Source organism: Balaenoptera physalus (assembly GCF_965194825.1).
Source record: "Balaenoptera physalus genome assembly, chromosome: 13".
Lineage (NCBI taxonomy): Eukaryota > Metazoa > Chordata > Mammalia > Artiodactyla > Balaenopteridae > Balaenoptera > Balaenoptera physalus.
This window is the reverse complement of record NC_138892.1, coordinates 8,350,953-8,356,952: the sequence shown is the minus strand read 5'-3', so window position 1 is coordinate 8,356,952 and position 6,000 is coordinate 8,350,953.

Genomic DNA, 6,000 nt, shown 5'->3' with positions numbered 1-6,000 from the left:
TTGATGTCCTACTTTTTCCGCACGTAGCGAAGGGGTGTGGGGCAGTTGGGGGGTGGGGGGGGGGGGTGTGCATGCGCGGGACTCCTGCGTTAGGCGTAGAGGCCACACAGGGACTTGGTCCATGACTTCAACAAGAAGAAATAGTGCAGGCTAAGAGGGAGAGAGAAACACGAAAAGCAAGGTCCGTGGCGGTAAGTGCCTTGGTGGAGGCAGGCCATTTGCTTCCCCTCCCCCAGCAATGGGAGGGAGCCAAGAAAAGGCGAAATAACTCCAACTTGGCGGGGTGGAAAAGGGGGGAAGTGTTTTCCCGAAAGCTTCCCGGGGATGGTGTCACCAGACAGGGTAAGGAGGGAGGAGTAACAGTAGCTACAGGAAGAAGGGGACTAGAGCATTCTTCCAGGTTTAGGATGGAGAAGTGTGAAGGCACAAAAACTGAAAAGCGGCAGCTCATTTTACATTCCAGAGTAAATTCTTAATATGCTCCCCTATTCTCCCCCAAAAGCCTGGCATTGGTGTAACTCTCAGAGAAAGGGCAGGAGAGGGTGCCTCTCCCCCTCCAACAGCTGCAAAAGCGAAGCGGCCTTGGGTATTCCCAATTACTCATCTATCCATCAGCTTCAAGTTCAGTGTCACAGCTGGTCATAGAATCTTGTAGCTCCGCAGGCAGGATCCGTGTGGCCCATTAGTGACATACCTTCCCCCAAGGCAAGAATTCTTCTGCAAAAGTCCTGATATACTATGTATTCAACAAATATTTCTCGAGGGAGTAAGACAAAAGAGATAGTCAGTACCCTCTGGGTGCTCTTACCAAACTGGGCGAAGAAGTTAAGGCACATGCTGAGGTGACCAGGCAGAATATCCCAAGCATCATGACTAACTAGAGGGCCCAGAGGTACGCCTCAGAGACAAAAGCACTGCTGGTCAGAATTATTGGGGTGGGGCAGAATTTCCCCAAGACAAGACTGGGCTGGAGCATTCCAGATAGGGTCTACCTAGACACAGCCCTCATGAAACAGCCAGGGTGAGAGGCAGGGATGGCGTATGTTATTAGTCATGGGAAGAGTGACATCCCACTCAGCTTCCCAGACATGGCAAGCTTACCAGCTCTCAGACAGGCCTGTTCTTTTTTTAGGACAACTTAAATTGTATACATATATTTTGTGTGTGTGTGTGAATGATACATATATCATATATAGATGGTATTCATATGATCTGCCTCCCTGTAATCTCTGACCCTAAATGCTAATGTTATCCCCTAAAGATAACACAGAACACGGCTAATCCCACTTCGTCATGACAGCATTCCAAATATTTGAAGATGACGGTATGCTTCCTTTCCCACACCCTCTACCCATCCCCCAAAATAACAGGGATTAAGTCTCTTTCTCTTGCCACCATTCCTCAGATGATGGTTTCCATGCTCCTCACTATCCCAATGACTTCATGAGGACATCTTCAATTTGTCAGGCTCTGCCGGGGACATTTTTGTCCTTCCAGCAAACGTTCTCTGTCTTCTGGGAAGGGGACCCATATTTCCTCTGGGGAACCACTCCTCCCCACTCTTGGTCTATATGGCTGGCTGCCTGGGGCTGACTTGACCTCTCACCTTTCCGGGGGCGGGCCCACAGCTCAGTCCTGATCAACCAAATCTCTGTTCACCCCCTCCCCACCACCACCTGCAGGGATTGATTTAGAGAAAGACATGTGACCCAAGATGGTACAATTGGAATGAGTCTTGGGCTCTTTGTTGGAACTACTAGGAGGGAGAAGCTCTTTTTGCACTAAGGCTGCTGAACTGTCCAGCTCTGCACCTGGAGCTGACAGGGAGACCACAGGAAAGAACTTGCTTGAGCAAAAAGCCGGTATGAGAACCAACAAACTATCAGAGCTGAGATACCGATAAAGGCCACAACGGGTGATGACTCTGAGAGCCTGGATCCAGCTATTTTTTGGCTGTTTGATTTCATAGTTGTTTTAGGTCAGGGTCCTTAGAAACTGCCTGTAAGAGAGGTCCAGTGAATGGGATTTATTGAGGGAGGAAAAACCTATAACGGAGGAAGTTGACCAGGACAGGGAAAGGGAAAGAGCCAAGAAAGGCTCAAATCCTACCTTGGCCTGATCCACAGCAGAGAGCTCTGGAGCATACACCATCCCACGTGGCTATCCCCCCAGTATCTCTCAGCCATTGGTCGTGGGTCATGAAGGGGTTAAGGTCACCAAAACTGCTCCCTTCAGCGGAGGGCAATTCTCCGGAATTGTGGTCATCTGGGAACGCTTAGCTGCCAATACTCACAGCAACTGGGGGATGGGTGGACTGGCCTGTTAAAGAAAGCCTGGGAGAAGGGACTTCTCTGGTGGTCCAATGGCTAAGACTCCACGTTCCCAATGCAGGGGGCCCGGGTTCGGTCCTTAGTCACGGAACTAAATCCTGCATGCATGCCGCAACTGAAGATCCCACATGCCGCAACTTAAAAAAAAAAAGATCCCGCATGCTGCAACTAAGACCCAGTGCAGCCAAATAAATAAATAGTTTGTTTGTTTTTTTTAAAGGAAATCTGGGAGGGGCACCATTTGAGTCTAACGCTGGGGGGCCAATTCATTCCCTTCCCTCTTGGGTTTCTGTTCCTTGCAACCAAAATGTGAGTACCTAAAATACTCAGGTGTGATCAGACCACCACAGAGTACAGTGAGACCTTGGCCGTCCTTGATCTGACCCCCTACATCCATGAGTATACTATGAGATTGTGTTAGCAAGTTTAGTGGCTGCCCTGACCTTCTGGCTCAAAATGACTTTGTAACCAATCCTTTCCACCCTCTTTCCTTTAATGCTTTTTCCCCACCATCTGCTACTAAGCCAAATTCACTCTTTCTTATACATCTTTAATTAATTATTTAACACAAATATGGGATTTTAGGCTTAACCCTGCTAATAATTAGCAGTAGTTGTCATTTTGTCCATTTCCATCCTTTGCTGCAAGTTGGATTGTTACCCATCTAACTGGCCACTTCTAATTTTGTTGTCGTTACTGAAACGGGCAAACCCAATGGCAGAAACCTTCAGCAAACTGCTGGAGACTGATTTCCCCTCCTTCCAACCTGCTAATACATACTCCTGGAAGATTTACTCCACCTGTCCTTTTCCTCATTGTCTCTCTTCCTGGGGAATCTCTCGAAAGGTATTTTCCAGGTTTTGGGGGTTTTTTTTAGCCACACTGCGCAACTTGTGGGACCTTAGTTCCCCAACCCGGGATTGAATGTGAAAGTGCTGAGTCCTAACCACTGGGACCACCAGGGAACTCCCATTTCCCAGGTCTTGATCTGCCTTATCCTCAGCACATCTTGCTCTTTCCTGTTTCTTCTTAAGTCTTTGCTCAGGTTGGTCCCTCTGCCTAAATGTCTTCTCTTTTATCTCTATTTATTTATATCCCAGCTCACATTCCACTTCCTCCAGGAAGCCCTCCACTATTCCTCCAGCCTAAATGGATCTTTCCCTTCTCTGATAATCCATAGCTTCCAGTGTGCCAAGCACAATGCTAAGCATTCTGAGTGCATTGTCGTCTTTCATTCTTGTGGTAACCCCAAGGTGGGTGCTGTTATGATCCACATTGTTCGATGAGGAAACAGGGACAGAGAGATTAATTAAGTAACTCGGTATCACACAGCTAAAAACTAGCAAAGCCAGGGTACAGATACTAAAATGAGAACTCTGGCTGAAATTCAATAAACATTTGTTGGCTACACACAAGGAACTAGAGGAGATATTAAAAAGTGAAATAGACGATCCTTGCCTGCAATCAAGAACAGGGTCTATAAAATGCACCAATATGAACAATGCTGTAAGGATGGTATTAATGAAATAAGAGAAGGGAGAGCTTGTGTCTGGTGGAAAGCCAGTAAGATCACGTGAAGGAGTTTATGTCTGATAGGCGGGAATGAGGTGGGGCCCCCCAGCTTAGGGAACACTGTGAGTAACAGCATGGAGGAAGGGAAACATGGGGCATATTTGAGCAAGGGATTCGTCTGGTTTGTTTGAGAGATAAGACTTTCAAGCCTCGGTGGAGTCCCTGTTTTAAAAAGTAAAGAATGCCAAGGCAAGGTGGGTATTGACTGGGCTTTTGAAAACAGGATCCAAACTGTGTCTTAAGAGGAGTTACCTGGTAGTTAGTTGATTGGATTGGAGGGAAACTGAAATGGGGCTGGGGAGATAAGTTAGGAGACCACTACTGTTTTCCAGACAAGAGGAATTTCGGACCCACAAGGGTGGCGGCAGTGGCCTTGGATTGTTTTTTTCCCTCTACTCTGTAAGCGCTTTATGTCCTCCCTTGTCCCCTAAAGATCATCCTTGAGAAATGTCAATCATTTGAAAAAATGTGCCCATAACTGCTAAACTGCTAACAATTTCTTGATAAGCACTCAGCAAATATTGTAATTTAATTGAATGCATGAGCAGGGTGATAAAAATGCTGGGGCTCTGTTTAAATGGTTTCATAGGAACTCAGGCCATGCCTGCAACCAACTGCAGTATTACACGGTAACAAAACTAAGCAAGTTTTTAATTCAGCACCTACTATGTATATCATCCTCTCATTCAATTCTCCCAATGGTAGGTACTGACATTATGTCCATCTTACAGATCAGAAAAACTGAGGGTCAAGCGAGTAGGGTCACCAAACTTCTCAGTTTGCAGGAATTGAGAGATTGAGCTACAGGACTTTCAGTGCTAAAACCAGGACAGCCCCAGGCAAACCCAGAAGGCTGGTCACCCTACCAAGATACCTTGCCCCATATTACACAAGCCAGGGTTTAAACACAAGTCTGACCAGCTCAAACTCCCATGGGATTTTATTTTGGCTTTCTGATCATTGCAGCCAATATAAATATCTTACTTGGGTATTTTGGGGATAGAATCCAAGCATACTCTTATATTGAATTTGGCTCCTGTATTTGGAGCCTAGTTGAGACAGGCGCGTAGAGAGAGGCAGACTCACAAAATGGATGGGTTTTTGTCAGAGAAAAGGAATCCAGGCTGGGGAACGCCTGCCGGACACCATTACCAGAGAGTTCGGCTTTATAAACTGTTCTTTGGCGTCCCCTCGTGGTGAAGAGCTGTTAGTAACCCCTCCCTTACTCCCTAGATGACGCCTGTAAGCGGTGAGAGGAGAAACCCCGCTGAAAGTTCTTACTCCAATCAGAAAGAGAAAAACAAATATTGTATATTAACGCATATATGTGGAATCTAGAAAGATGGGACAGATGAACCGGTTTGCAAGGCAGAAATAGAGACACAGATGTAGAGAACAGACGTATGGACACCAAGGGAGGAAAGCGGGGGAGCGGTGGTTGTGGTGGGATGAACTGGGAGATTGGGATTGACATATATACACTAATATGTGTAAAATAGGTAACTAATAAGAACCTGCTGTATACAAAATAAATAAATAAAATTCGAAAGTAAAAAATAAAAAAATTTTTTAAAAAGTTCTTGCTGTGCTGCTTGGGGAGCATAAAGATTTTGCTTTAAAAATAAAAGCTAGCAGAGCTTTTTCTTTCTTTTCTTCTTAAGTGAAAGCTAGCCAGGCTGTCATAGTGTAGGGCGAGGAGAATCGGACACAAAGTTTAAGTGGACACCAAAAAAACCTCAATCAAGATAAATAATGTTTCAAAAAGAACAAAATTAATGGCAAAAAAAACACCCCATGATGAACAAAATATCAAAATTTAAAATATGGAACAAACAGGATCAGACGGTGTACTTGTCCTGCCATGCCTCACTTGCTTCACCCCAATCCCGAGAGCACTGGTGCAGGAGCCTGGAACCCCAGCCCCTTCGAGAAGCTCTGGGTGCAGGATTCCTGAAGGTGGCCCTCAAAACCTCACCATGAGAAATGGAAGCGGTGCTTTCAGACTTTCCCACCAAAGAACCTTAGTAGAAAAGAGATCACCCCCTGCCAGGAGTAGCCAGCAGGCCTGCAGCAAGCGAGAAATTTCTTTAAGGCTCTT